This window comes from Eschrichtius robustus, chromosome 20 (genome assembly GCF_028021215.1).
Source record: "Eschrichtius robustus isolate mEscRob2 chromosome 20, mEscRob2.pri, whole genome shotgun sequence".
NCBI lineage: Eukaryota > Metazoa > Chordata > Mammalia > Artiodactyla > Eschrichtiidae > Eschrichtius > Eschrichtius robustus.
In genome coordinates this window covers 19,862,509-19,877,536 of record NC_090843.1, presented here as the reverse complement: position 1 = coordinate 19,877,536, position 15,028 = coordinate 19,862,509, and the positions used below count along the sequence as shown (strand labels likewise).

Here is a 15,028-nt window from a genome sequence, read left to right as displayed (position 1 = left end):
GTGGCGTTGAATTCTCTTAGCTTTTGCTCGTCTGTAAAGCTTTTGATTTCTCCATCGAATCTGAACTTATTCATTTTCAGTGGAAGTGGTGTTGGTGTTGGTGCTTTCCCATTATCTGTTGCACCTTTGTCTCATGATCAATGTGCCAACAAACTAAACTAGATATCAGAAAATTGTTTGGTGATCATGGAATAAAGGCAAAGGCTGTGAATAGCCTTGAAAGGCATTTTTCTAGGGAGTGTGAAAGTTGCTCCTGTACCAAGTACCACTCTGTTGTGATGAGAATACCATCTCTGCCAGATGGCATCTGTTGCACAATATTCTATTGTGTGTTCCAGTCCCCACCTATTTTCCACTTTCTCCAGGTGCTTCCATGTACATCCACCTGCAAGCCGTAAGCTAGCCTCTCTGCCTAGACTGTGAATCCTCAAGGGGAGAAGAGGCTTACTCATATTTGTACCTGGATGACACTAAGCTCTCATAATTTCTAGTGACCAGAGGGGCAGATGGAAGGATAGATGGACTGGGTGGATGCATGAATGAAAAGAAATTCCAGGGGCTTCCCTGGTGGTGCAGTGGTTGAGAATCTGCCTGCCAATGCAGACAGGGGACACGGGTTCAAGCCCTGGTCTGGGAAGATCCCACATGCCGTGGAGCAACTGGGCCCATGAGCCACAATTACTGAGCCTGCGCGTCTGGAGCCTGCGCTCTGCAACAAGAGAGGCCGCAAGAGTGAGAGGCCCGCGCACCGCGATGAAGAGTGGCCCTCACTTGCCGCAACTAGAGAAAGCCCTCGCACAGAAATGAAGACCCAACACAGCCATAAATAAATAAATAAATAATTTAAAAAAAAAAAAAGAAATTCCAATTGCTCAGGCTCTGCCTGGGTTTCCAGAGTCTAAGCTCCTGAACCCATTTAGGAGATGTTAAGGATCTCACTATGAATCATTACTAATTTGTTCTTTAGCTTTTATTTTAATTTCTTTGCATTCAAAACTGTGTGTGTCTCTGTGTGTTACCACTGATCCTGCTTTCCCCCTCTCAAATAATGATTATAAAGAAAAATATACATTTGAAAATGTAGTATATAATCTATTCTGTTAATTTAAAGTCAGTATTTACCAAGGGGGAGGTGGTTGGGGGGGGATGGAGTGGGAGGTTGGGGTTAGCAGATGTAAGCCATTATATACAGAATGGATAAACAACAAGGTCCTACTGTATAGGACAGGGAACTATAGTCAATATCCTATGATAAACCATAATGGAAAAGAATATTTTAAAAAAGAATGTATAACTGAATCACTTTGCTGTACAGCAGAAATTAACACAACATTGTAAATCAAATATAATTCAATAAAAAAAAGAATTGGGAAAAAAATAAAATCAGTATTTATAATGTATAGTCTATAAATCTCTTTTTAACTATACAGGGGATCACTCTAGAAAGTTCAATGCTTCCCATATTACACAGAGTAAAAGCCAGAGTCTTTGCAAGACAAAGCTGTCTGCACTGCATCGCCATTTACCTCTGACTTCCTTTCCTACCACTCTCCCTCCCATCCTTCAGCACCAGCTCTGGGTCACCCGCTGCTCCACCCAGTCTCACACCTCTGGACCTTTGCACTTGGAAGGTCCCTCACCCTATTCAACTATCACTTCCAGTGAAGCCAGTCCTAATTACTCTATACACAAATGCACTGTCCCCAACACCAACCCTAAATACAGGCCCCTTCATTTGTCTCCATAGCATGGAATCATCCTCTGACATGCTCTCTTCACCTCTGGCCCCCTCCTCTGAATTTAATTTCCATGAGGGCAGAAACTTAGGGGGTTTTTTTTTTCTGTTTTTTTTTTTTTGGTGGGGGGGGGTGGGGTTTACTGCTGTATCCCCAGTGCCTACAACAAGGTCTGGCACACACTTAAAGTATTTATAAATATTGTGAATAAATGAATGAATGAATGAGTGAATGAATGAATGAATGAATGTGTAGAACATCAAATATCCTACAAGACTCATACTAAACAATAGCAGTCCCTGGTCTCCCTACTCCTGAATCTTCCTCTCCAAAATCATTTAACTATTTCTGGTATTAACCTGTACATTTCTAAAGAACATGCTTGTACTGCTATTTCTTGATTATGCAACTTAAGATATTAAAGACCCAAATTCCTATTGTGGAAGATGATACAGGATTCTTATACAACCCGAGACCCCCAGTCCCCACTTCTTCACCTTCCTAGTAGAATTATATCACATTATCTTATAATTTACTTATATGGCTCTTGTCTATATCCCTCTAGATGCAATGATACAATTGGATGTATCAATACAATTGATTGATACAATACAATCCCTCTAGATACAATTCTAGCTAGAATGAAGCTCCATAGACAGAAATTTGTGTCTGTTTTGCTCGCTGAAGTATCCTTACGACCTAAAACAATGTCACACTCGTAGTAGGCACTGAATAAATATTTGTGGAATAAATGAATTAATTCTCAGCTTTATAGTATGTGACTTGCCCACAAGTCATTCATTACTGCATTCTCACGATGCACTGGCTGTCCCCCACGTCCCTTCAGGTTGCCTGGCTGGTTGGGCACTGCACTGGCATGTGGCCACCGCCAGGTAACATCTAATAACTCCCTTTCATCCAGTTGTACTTGGGAATCTCTCCTCTATATCCTGAACTTTTCATTAACACTTACACTGACTGATTTATAATTACTGACATTAATCAGCTTCTCCAACTAGGCTACAGCCTCCTTGGCATCATGGAGTGTCTTGGTCATCTCTGAGCCCCATTGTCTTTCACATCATCAGACTTATTGTAATAGATTCTCAAGAAGTTCTGAATGAAGGACACACAGCCCTGCTTGCCACTTTGAAGAGAGAACCAACTTCCTGTCCCAGGGGAGCCCTTATGACAAGACACTCTCGCTATTTACAGAAATAAAGTGAGGATCAACTGATTTTCCTCTCACTATACACTTCCCAGGGCTAACTAATGCCAGGTCATTTCATTCACTTCATTTTTCAACCATTTCGTTTCTTTCTATTCCTTTTTCTTGTTCAAGTCTCCGTCAAAAATAAAAATAAAATTTGGGCTTCCCTGGTGGTGCAGTGGTTAAGAATCCACCTGCCAGTGCATGGGACACAGGTTCGAGCCCTGGTCCGGGAAGATCCGACATGCCGCAGAGCAACTAAGCCCGTGCGGTGCAGCTACTGAGCCTGCACTCTAGAACCCGCGAGCCACAACTACTGAAGCCCACATGCCTAGAGCCCATGCTCCACAACAAGAGAAACCACCACAATGAGAAGCCAGCACACTGCAACAAAGGGTAGCCCCTGCTCGCCACAACTAGAGAAAGCCCACGCACAGCAACAAAGACCCAACGCAGCCATAAATAAATAAATAAATAAATAAATAAAAGTTTAAAAATAAAAATAAATTTTAACTAAAAAAGTTAAATCAGTCAGAGCATCACGGCTTCTTTCAAAGTTAGAATTGTTGCCTTTATGAAATGTCTGATTCAACATTAAGCTCTGTAGGCATGGCGGCGTTTGCGGATTTGGACCTGTGGGAGGGTTGCGACCTGAAGGCGCTGCACTGGCTCGTGGAGAATGCCGCTCACCTGGGCTATTCAGTTGTTGCCATCAATCATGTTGTTGAATTTAAGGGAAAGAAACAGGAAACTGAAAAACCAGTAGCTGTTTCTGAACTCTTTACAACTTTGCCAATAGTACAGGGAAAATCAAAACCAATTAAGATTTTAACTAGACTGACAATTATTGTTTCAGATCCATCTCATTGCAATGTTTTGAGAGCAACTTCTGCAAGAGTCCGGCTGTATGATATCGTTGCAGTTTTTTGAAGACAGAAAAACTTTTTCATATTGCTTGTACACATTTAGATGTGGATTTAGTCTGCATAACTGTAACAGAGAAGCTACAATTTTACTTCCAACGACCCCCTATTAAAGCGGCAATTGACTTGAGGTGTGGGCTTTGAATTTGTCTATAGCCCCGCTATCAAAGACTCCACAATGAGAAGGTACACAATTTCCAACGCCCTCAATTTGATGCAGGTCTGCAAAGGAAAGAATGTAATTATATCTAGTGCTGCTGAAAGGTCTTTAGAAATGAGAGGTCTATACGATGTGGCAAACTTAGGGTTGCTGTTTGGGCTGTCGGAAAGTGACACTAAGGCTGCAGTGTCCACCAACTGCCAAGCGGTGCTTCTGTATGGAGGGAAAATCTAGAAAAACTGCTTTTGGAATTATTTCCACGGTGAAGAAATCTCAGACCTCAGAAGTAGATGATGATTCTCTTCCAGCCTGCAAGAAAGCCAAGTGTGAGGGCTGAAACGAGTCCCTCTTCTTTGTCAACACTCCCTTCTGCCATTTGAGAATCCATCAGCCACAACAGAATTGGAACTTCCTTATGATTCACTATTTTCACTTGGAGCTAGATATCAGTAGTCTGTAAAAGCAGTCTTATATTTAAGCCATTAAAATAACAAAACCTGAGAGATTAAGATGGTGAAGTAGAAGGATGTGCTCTCACTCCCTCTTGCGAGAGCACCGGAATCACAACTAACTGCTGAGTAGTCATTGACAGGAAGACACTGGAACTCACCAAGGAGGATACCCCATATCCAGAGACAAAGGAGAAGCCACAATGAGATGGTAGGGGGGGCGCAATCACAATAGAATCAAATCTCATAACTGCTGGGTGGGTGACTCACAAACTGGAGAAAACTTATACCACAGAAGTCTACCCACTGGAGTGAAGGTTCTGAGCCCCACGTCAGGCTTCCTAACCCAGGCGTCCAGCAATGGGAGGAGGAATTCCTAGAGAATCAGACTTTGAAGGCTAGTGGGATTTGATTGCAGGACTTCGACAGAACTGGGGGAAACGGAGACTCCACTCTTGGAGGGCACACACAAAGTAGTGTGTGCGTCGGGACCCAGCGGAAGGAGCAGTGACCCCATAGGACTGAACCAGGCCTCCCTGCTGGTGTTGGAGGGTCTCCCGCAGAGGCGGGGGGTGGCTGTGTCTCACCAAGAGGACAAGGACACTGGCAGCAGAAGTTCTGGGAAGTACTCCTTGGCGTGAGCCCTCCCAGAGTCTGCCATTAGCCCCACCAAAGAGACCTGGTAGGCTCCAGTGTTGGGTTGCCTCAGGTCAAACAACCAACAGGGAGGGAACCCACCCCCACCCATCAGCAGACAAGGGGATTAAAGTTTTACTGAGCTCTCCTTACCAGAGCAAAAGCCAGCTCTACCCACCACCAGTCCCTCCCATCAGGAAACTTGCACAAGCCTCTTAGATAGCCTCATCCACCAGAGGGCAGACAGCAGAAGCAAGAAGAACTACAATCCTGCAGCCTGTGGAACAAGAACCACATTCACAGAAAGATAGACAAGACGAAAAGGCAGAGGGCTATGTACCAGATGAAGGAACAAGATAAAACTCCCCAAAAACAACTAAAGTGCAGATAGGTAACCTTCCAGAAAAAGAATTCAGAATAATGATAGTGAAGATGATCCAGGACCTCGGAAGAAGAATGGAGGCAAAGATAGAGAAGATGCAAGAAATGTTTAACGAAGACCTAGAAGAATTAAAGAACAAACAAACAGAGATGAACAACACAAAACTGAAATGAAAAATACACTAGAAGGAATCAATACCAGAATAACTGAGGCAGAAGAACGGATAAGTGACCTGGAAGACAGAATGGTGGAATTCACTGCTGTGGAACAGAAAAAAGAATGAAAAGAAATGAAGACAGCCTAAGAGACCTCTGGGACAACATTAAACGCAACAACATTTGCATCAAAGGGGTCCCAGAGGGAGAAGAGAGAGAGAACGGACCCGAGAAAATATTTGAAGAGATTATAGTCAAAAACTTCTGTAACATGGGAAAAGAAATAGCCACCCAAGTCCAGGAAGTGCAGAGAGTCCCAGGCAGGATAAACCCAAGGAGAAACACGCCGAGACACATAGTAATCAAATTGACAAAAATTAAAGACAAAAATTATTGAAAGCAACGAGGGGAAATTGACAAATAATATACAAGGGAACTCCCATAAGGTTAACAGCTGATTTCTCAGCAGAAACTCTACGAGCCAGAAGCGGGTGGCAGAATATACTTAAAGAGATGAAGGGGAAGAACCTACAGCCAAGATTACTCTACCCGGGAAGGATCTCATTCAGATTCGACAGAGAAATCAAAAGCTTTGCACACAAGCAAAAGCTAAGAGAATTCACCACCACCAAACCAGTTCTACAACAAATGCTAAAGGAACTTCTCTAAGTGGGAAACACAAGAGAAGAAAAGGACCTACAAAAACAAACCCATAACAATTAAGAATATGGTAACAGGAACATACATATTGATAACTACCTTAAATGGGAATGGATTAAATGCTCCAGCCAAAAGACAAAGGCTCACTGAATGGATACAAAAACAAGACACATATATATGCTTTCTACAAGACACCCACTTCAGACCTAGGGACACATACAGACTGAAGGTGAGGGGATGGAAAAAGATATCTCATGCAAATGGAAATCAAAAGAAAGCTGGAGTAGCAATACTCATATCAGATAAAAGAGACTTTAAAATAAGGAATGTTACAAGAGGCAAGGAAGGACACTACATAATGATCAAGGGATCAATCCAAGAGGAAGATATAACAATTATAAACATATATGCACCCAACATAGGAGCACCTCAATACATAAGGCAACTGCTAACAGCTATAGAAGAGGAAATCGACAGTAACACAATAATAGTGGGGGATTTTAACACCTCACTTACACCAATGGACAGGTCATCCAGAGAGAAAATTAATAAGGAAACACAAGCTTTAAATGACACAATATGGCAGATAGATTTAATTGATATTTATAGGACATTCCATCCAAAAACAGCAGATAACACTCTCTTCTCAAGTGCACACAGAACCTTCTCCAGGATAGATCATATCTTGGGTCACAAATCAAGCCTCGGTAAATTTAAGAAAATTGAAATCATATTAAGCATGTTTTCCGATCACAACACTATGAGATTAGAAATGAATTACAGGGAAAAACCGTAAAAAACACAAACACATGGAGCCTAAACAATACATTACTAAATAACCAAGAGATCACTGAAGAAACCAAAGAGAGAATCAAAAAATACCTAGAGACAAATGACAATGAAAACACGATGATCCAAAACCTATGGGATGCAGCAAAAGCAGTTTTAAGAGGGAAGTTTATAGCAATACAAGCCTACCTCAAGAAACATGAAAAATCTCAAATAAACAGTCTAACCTTACACCTATAGGAACTAGAGAAAGTAGAACAAACAAAACCCAGTTAGTAGAAGGAAAGAAATCATAAAGATCAGAGCAGAAATAAATGAAATAGAAACAAAGAAAACAATAGCAAAGATCAGTAAAACTAAAAGCTGGTTCTTTGAGAAGATAAACAAAATTGATAAACCATTAGCCAGACTCATCAAGAAAAAGAGGGAGAGGACTCAAATCAATAAAATTAGAAGTGAAAAAGGAGAAGTTACAACAGACATGGCAGAAATACAAAACATCCTAAGAGACTACTACAAGCAACTCTATGCCAATAAAATGGACAACGGGGAAGAAATGGACAAATTCTTAGAAAGGTATAACCTTCCAAGACTGAACCAGGAAGAAATAGAAAATATGAACAGACCAATCACAAGTAATGCAATTGAAACTGTGACTAAAAATCTTCCAACAAACAACAGTCCAGGACCAGATGGCTTCACAGGTGAATTCTATCAAACATTTAGAGAAGAGCTAACACCCATCCTTCTCAAACTCTTCCAAAAAATTCAGAGGAAGGAACACTCCCAAAGTCATTCTATGAGGCTACCATCACCCTGATACCAATACCAGACAAAGATACTGCAACAAAAGGAAACAACAGACCAATATCACTGATTAATATAGATGCAAAAATCCTCAACAAAATACTAGTAAACAGAATCCAACAATGCATTAAAAAGATCATACACCATGATCAAGTGGGATTTATCCCAGGGATGCAAGGATTCTTCAATATACACAAATCAATCCGTGTGATACACCATATTAACAACTTGAAGAATAAAAACCATATGATCATCTCAATAGATGCAGAAAAAGCTTTTGACAAAATTCAACACCCATTTATGATAAAAACTCTCCAGAAAGTGGACATAGAGGGATCCTAACTCAACATAATAAAGGCCATATACAACAAACCCACAGCAAACATCATTCTCAATGGTGAGAAACTGAAAGCATTTCCTCTAAGATCAGGAAGAAGACCAGGATGTCCACTCTTGCCACTATTATTCAGCATAGTTTTGGAAGTTCTAGCCACAGCAATCAGAGAAGAAAAGCAAATAAAAGGGATACAACTGGAAAAGAAGAAGTAAAACTGTCACTGTTTGCAGATGACATGATACTATACATAGATAATCCTAGAGATGCCACCAGAAAGCTACTAGAGCTAAGCAATGAATCTGGTAAAGTTGCAGGATACAAAATTAATGCACAGAAGTCTCTTGCATTCCTATACACTAATGATGAAAAATCAGAAAGAGAAATTAAGGTAACACTCCCATTTACCACTGCAACAAAAAGAACAAAATACCTAGGAATAAACCTACCTAAGGAGGCAGAAGACCTGTATGCAGAAAACTATAAGACACTGATGAAAGAAATTAAAGATGATACAAACAGATGGAGAGATATTCCATGTTCTTGGATTGGAAGAATCAACATTGTGAAAATGACTATACTACCCAAAGCAATCTACAAATTCAATGCAATCCCTATCACATTACCAATGGCATTTTTTACAGAACTAGAACAAAATATCTTAAAATTTGTATGGAGACACTAAAGAGTCCGAATAGCCAAAGCAATCTTGAGAAAGAAAAACAGAGCTGGAGGAATCAGGCTCCCTGACTTCAGACTATACTACAAAGCTACAGTAATCAAGACAGTATGGTACTGGCACGAAAACAGAAATATAGATCAATGGAACAGGATAGAAAGCCCAGAGATAAACCCACGCACATATGGTCACCTTATCTTCGATAAAGGAGGCAAGAATATACAATGGAGAAAAGACAGCCTCTTCAATAAGTGGTGCTGGGAAAACCGGACAGCTACACGTAAAAGAATGAAATAAGAACACTCCTTAACACCATACACAAAAATAAACTCAAAATGGATTAAAGACCTAAATGTAAGGTCAGGCACTATCAAACTCTTAGAGGAAAACATAGGCAGAACACTCTATGACATAAATCACAGCAAGATCCTTTTTGACCCACCTCCTAAAGAAATGGAAATAAAACCAAAGATAAACAAATGGGACCTAATGAAACTTAAAAGCTTTTGCACAGCAAAGGAAACCATAAACAAGAGGAAAAGACAACCCTCAGAATGGGAGAAAATATTTACAAATGAAGCAACTGACAAAGGATTAATCTCCAAAATTTACAAGCAGCTCATGCAGCTCAATATCAAAAAAACAAACAACCCAATCCAAAAATGGGCAGAAGACCTAAATAGACATTTCTCCAAGGAAGATATACAGATTGCCAACAAACACGTGAAAGGATGCTCAACATCACTAATCATTAGAGAAATGCAAATCGAAGCTATAACGAGGTATCACCTCAGACTGGTCAGAATGGCCATTATCAAAAAATCTACAAACAATAAATCCTGGAGAGGGTGTGGAGAAAAGGGAACCCTCTTGCACTGTTGGTGGGAATGTAGATTGATACAGCCACTATGGAGAACAGTATGGCGGCTCCTTAAAAACTAAAAATAGAACTACCATATGACCCAGCAATCCCACTACTGGGCATATACCCAGAGAGAACCATAATTTAAAAAGAGACTTGTACCACAATGTTCATTGCAGCACTATTTACAATAGCCAGGAAATGGAAGCAACCTAAGTGTCCATCGACAGGTGAATGGGTAAAGAAGATGTGGCACATATATACAATGGAATATTACTCAGCCATAAAAGGAAACGAAATTGAGTTATTTGTAGTGAGGTGAGGTGGATGGACCTATAGACTGTCATACAGAGTGAAGTAAGTCAGAAAGAGAAAAACAAATACCGTATGCTAACACATATATATGGAATCTTAAAAAAAAAAAAAAAGGTTCTGAAGAACCTAGGAGTAGGACAGGAATAAAGACGCAGACATAGAGAATGGACTTGAGGACATGGGGAGGGTGAAGGGTAAGCTGGGATGAAGTGAGAGAGTGGCATGGACATATATACACTACCAAATGTAAACTAGATAGCTAGTGGGAAGCAGCCGCATAGCACAGGGAGATCAGCTCGGTGCTTTGTGACCACCTAGAGGGGTGGGATAGGGAGGGTGGGAGGGAGACGCAAAAGGGAGGAGATATGGGGATATATGTATATGTATAGCTGATTCACTTTGTTATAAAAACAGAAACTAACACACCATTGTAAAGCAATTATACTCCAATAAAGTTGTTAAAAATAAAGTCCACTCCTGATTTTTAAACAATAAAAACCCTTGACAAAATACAAATAGAAGAATATTTCACACATACATGTATATGTTCGTTTCTCTTTATATACTGTATATATATTAAGCATCATGGTTCTAAAAATAAAGCATTTTTTACTGCAAAGAAAAAAAAAATTAGGCTCCACTTGACAAAATAAAGCATTCAAAACTGAAATGTACAACCAATTGAAACATCCTCCTACATCACTACTACTGTAATTTTCTAGCAGTTGTTCGCAAAGAATCACCTAGAGGATTTAAGACACAGATTGCTGGGCTCCTATCCCCAGGGTCTCGGATTCAGAGGAACAGGTAGGGCCAGAGAATTTGTATTTGTAACAAGGTCGCAGGTGATACTGATGCTACCCATCTGGGGACCACACCCTGAGAACCCTGCTTCCCCATCACTCTCCAGGAGGGCTCAGGCACTAAGTTCAAGCACCTGTGAATGGTTAGTTGTCCTGCCCCTCAACCCAACCAAGCTAACCAGCTGCTGAGTACATGATTACAGCCCTCCTCAAACTTTAATATGCACACAAATTACCTGAGGATCCTTTGAAAATGCAGGTTCTTATTCAGTAGGTCTGAGGTGAGGCCCAAGATCTGCATTTCTAACCAGCGCCCAGATAAAGCCAATGTGGTTGGTGCAGGAAACAAAGTGAGGTTAAGGCATTACAAACTGTACCAAGTAGATTAGTATAAAATTAAATGACTTAGGTCTCAAAACTTTGAGTTGGTTCAAAGCATTTGGTTTCGGGTCTGAGCACTAGAAGTACCAATACACTTTAACATCTTATTAAAATTGTTGACAAAATAGAAGCAAGTTAACATTTAACTTCCATCCATATAAAACTTCCATCATGAATGGGCCCAGCTGACTCACTGGCGCTACCCAGGTGTACCTGAGCTCTGTGCAAACAGTGTAGATAATAGTAACCCTGGTGGAGATGGCTGGGCAGGTGGGACTGCTTATACATGTTGATTTAGAAACTTACTCTTTGTCCCATGGTGAATGGTGTTTTGTTACATATTTATAGCATTTAGCCTTCATTGACATCCAGCTTTGGAACACCATTGTCTAATGCATTATTGAGGCCATCTGTCTATGAAGCCAACCTTGCAGGAGAGACTCTGACATAATGAAAAACCCATGAATTAAAAACTAACCAGACCTCCCTCACTCTCTTCCCTTCTTTCCCCCTCTCAAAACATGTCAGAAAAGAATAGCTCTGCTGAGAACGGTGCTGTCATTCATTACATCATTGAATAAAAAATTATTCTTGTCTCATCTTTGGCCTGCCCTTCCTTCCATTTTTGCTAACCTAATCAACCTTCTGATTAAGAAAAGCCTAACTAGATGTCACTGATTCCAACAAGGGCTAAAGTGAACCCTACCTTTGGTTTGATTATGATAAGATGATTTACCTAATCTATGATACGGGAACATACAGCACAAATATCATTAGAGGAGGCGGTGTGTAATCTCAAATAACAAGCTTTTCAAGTCATCAAGCAGCAGCTCTCAAACTTCACCGACTGGCCAAGGACTTTGTTAAAATGTAGATGCTGATTAAGGAGGTGGGTACGGGACCCAGGGGCACCTACACCACGAGACTGAGGACCACACTTTGAGGAGCTGAACTCTAGAATCATCCCCTCCGCTAAGGTAGCCACTAACCTCACGGACCTGTGGAGCACTTGAAATGTGACTCATCTAAATGGAGATGTGCTGTGAGTGTGAAATGTGCACCACATTTTAAAGACAGCCCCCCAAAATAAAAAAGGTAAAATATTCAATATCTCATTAATAATTTTATATTGATTGTATGTTTGGGATATATTGGCTTAAATAAAATATATTATTAGAATGAATTTCGCCTGGGTTTTTGTTTGTTTTATGTATTTTGGAGTTTTTGTGGGTTTTTTTGCCATATCCCTCGGCTTTCGGGATCCTAGTTCCCTGACCAGGGACCGAACCCGGCCCCTCAGCAATGAAAGCACTGAGTCTTAACCACTGGACCGCAAGGGAATTCCCTTCACCTGGGTTTTTTTTTAATAAATAAATTTATTTGTTTGTTTGTTTGTTTGTTTGTTTATGGCTGCGTTGGATCTTCGTTGCTGCACGCGGGCTTTCTCTGGTTGCGGCGAGCGGGGGCTACTCTTCGTTGCGGTGCACGGGCTCTAGGCGTGCGGGCTTCAGTAGTTGTGGCGCATGGGCTTAGTTGCTCCACGGCATGTAGGATCTTCCCTGACCGAACCCGCGTCCCCTGCATTGGCAGGCAGATTCTCTTTTTTTTTTTTTTTTTTAATATTTATTTATTTATTTATTTATGGCTGTGTTGGGTCTTCATTTCTGTGCTAGGGCTTTCTCTAGCTGTGGCAAGCGGGGGCCTCTCTTCATTGCGGTGCGCGGGCCTCTCACTATCGCGGCCTCTCTTGTTGCGGAGCACAGGCTCCAGACGCGCAGGCTCAGTAGTTGTGGCTCACGGGCCCAGCTGCTCCGCGGCACGTGAGATCTTCCCAGACCAGGGCTCGAACCCGTGTCCCCTGCATTAGCAGGCAGATTCTCAACCACTGCGCCACCAGGGAAGCCCCAGGCAGATTCTTAACCCCTGCACCACCAGGGAAGTCCCTTCACCTAGGCTTTGTGGGGGTTTTTTGTTTTCTTTTTTGCTTTTTTTTTTTTTTACTTTTTAAAATGTGACTCCTAGAAAGCTTTAAATGACTTATGTGGCTCGCTGTTGGACAACACTGTTTTGGGAGCTTATCCATCCTCTCCATTTGGTTATAAACTCCTTGAGGTGGGAGCATGGGACCAGCCCTGGACATCACCATGGAGGGAACAACTTGATAGCTGAGTTCACCTCTCAAGGTCTCACCACACCAAGTTTGTTTCTCTGGTTCCCTCCACCCCAATACACACACACGGGAGTAGAGAAGACTTGAGGACAGGACCTTGTCTATGCTCAGTGCACAGCACAGAGCCTATTATCTAAGTAATCTACGAGTATCTGATGCATTGATGCTCCACGTAAATCATTCACAACTCCCCACACTTATGATACTGGGTTGGCCAAAAAGTTCATTTGGGTTTTTGGCCAGCCCAATACTTCTGGGTCACTGTGTAGATTTCAAAGTTAGCATGCTTTCTCAATTACATTTTCATCCAGAAGGCTGTTGTTCAGCTTATCTAGTGTTAGCTACATCAATCAACATCAATTTCACAATGTTATTAGCCTAGTGTATACTGAATGGTGTTACTGGCCCTTTCCTTGTCACCATCACCAAGTTTACAATTATTGCACTTCTACTATGATCACTGATGGCAACTAGTAGCTACAACTCACTGAGCGCTTCCTACTTGTCAGGTGTTGGGCTAAGCACTTTGAAAAGGTCATTTCATTCAGTCTTCATGACAATGCTATGTTGGGCATCATTCCTACCCTCCACTTTCCATACGAGGAAAGTGAGTCTCAGAAAGGTTAAGAACCTTGCCCACGTTCACACCGCGAGCAAGCAGCAGAAGTGGGATTTCATCCGGATCTCCAAAGGATTGTACTTTCAGTCCTTGGTGTGTATAATACTGGCAGCGTTTTCAGGATCGTCTGTGCAGCTAAGAGGCAAAAGTGATGTTGGATGTTTTGAAGAGTGCTTTTTAATATCCACACCAAGACAAAGATACTTTAATTCTTTTTCCGGGTCTACTTTTTAAATGTACACATTTCTCAGTAAATAAGAAAATAGAAAAATGTCATCTACCTTTTTTCCTTCAAATCAAGGAACATGTAAACCTGACATTGCCTTTATACCAGACTGTTGCGAACATGTGTATACACATAAATATGGATTGTATACAAATATGTGTATATATACATACACTGCATTTCAGTTATTAATATGGGGTATACCAGACTGATGCATTGGACAAATCGGCTTATAAGGAAAAATGGAAGAATAATTCAAAATCAATTACCAATGAATTGTTTTATGATGAAGGCACAAGTTTTGGAATGGTCTTTGAAAGACAGACTTTTAATTTTTGCGTCAGTTTCAGTTTTGAAGTCATTTTTTTTCTAATGATTTTATTCCTTCGTCATCAAAAGAGCTGGTTCATCCAGAAAGGAAGATTTAATGATGACAGTTTTACTTCAGGGATTATCACCTATGTATATAAATACAATTTTAAAACATTAAAGACTTGAAATAATATACAAACTACTTGTTAAATCCATTCTGACAGAACTGTAAAAAGGACAAAATCTTCTAAAACTTTCTTGTAGCTCTACCAAAAAATATTTCATTCAAGTTTCCACATAAAAATGTTGGATAAAATTCCTGGAATATTGAGATGCAAAATGATGGAGACAAAATGATCATAATCATTGTGACGAAACAGATTAAGGATCATGGTTTTAACATGTGTGACAGGCCAGAAT

The 15,028-nt window shown here is 40.8% G+C and overlaps 1 long non-coding RNA gene and 1 pseudogene across 2 annotated transcripts in view; one reads left to right on the top strand and one right to left on the bottom strand.

Annotated features, from left to right (window-relative positions):
- LOC137754895 (uncharacterized) overlaps window positions 1–15,028 on the bottom strand; it is a 238,912-nt gene that overhangs the window by 102,968 nt on the left and 120,916 nt on the right. The window lies entirely within an intron of this gene.
- On the top strand, window positions 3,556–4,366 carry LOC137755379 (ribonuclease P protein subunit p30 pseudogene; annotated as a pseudogene).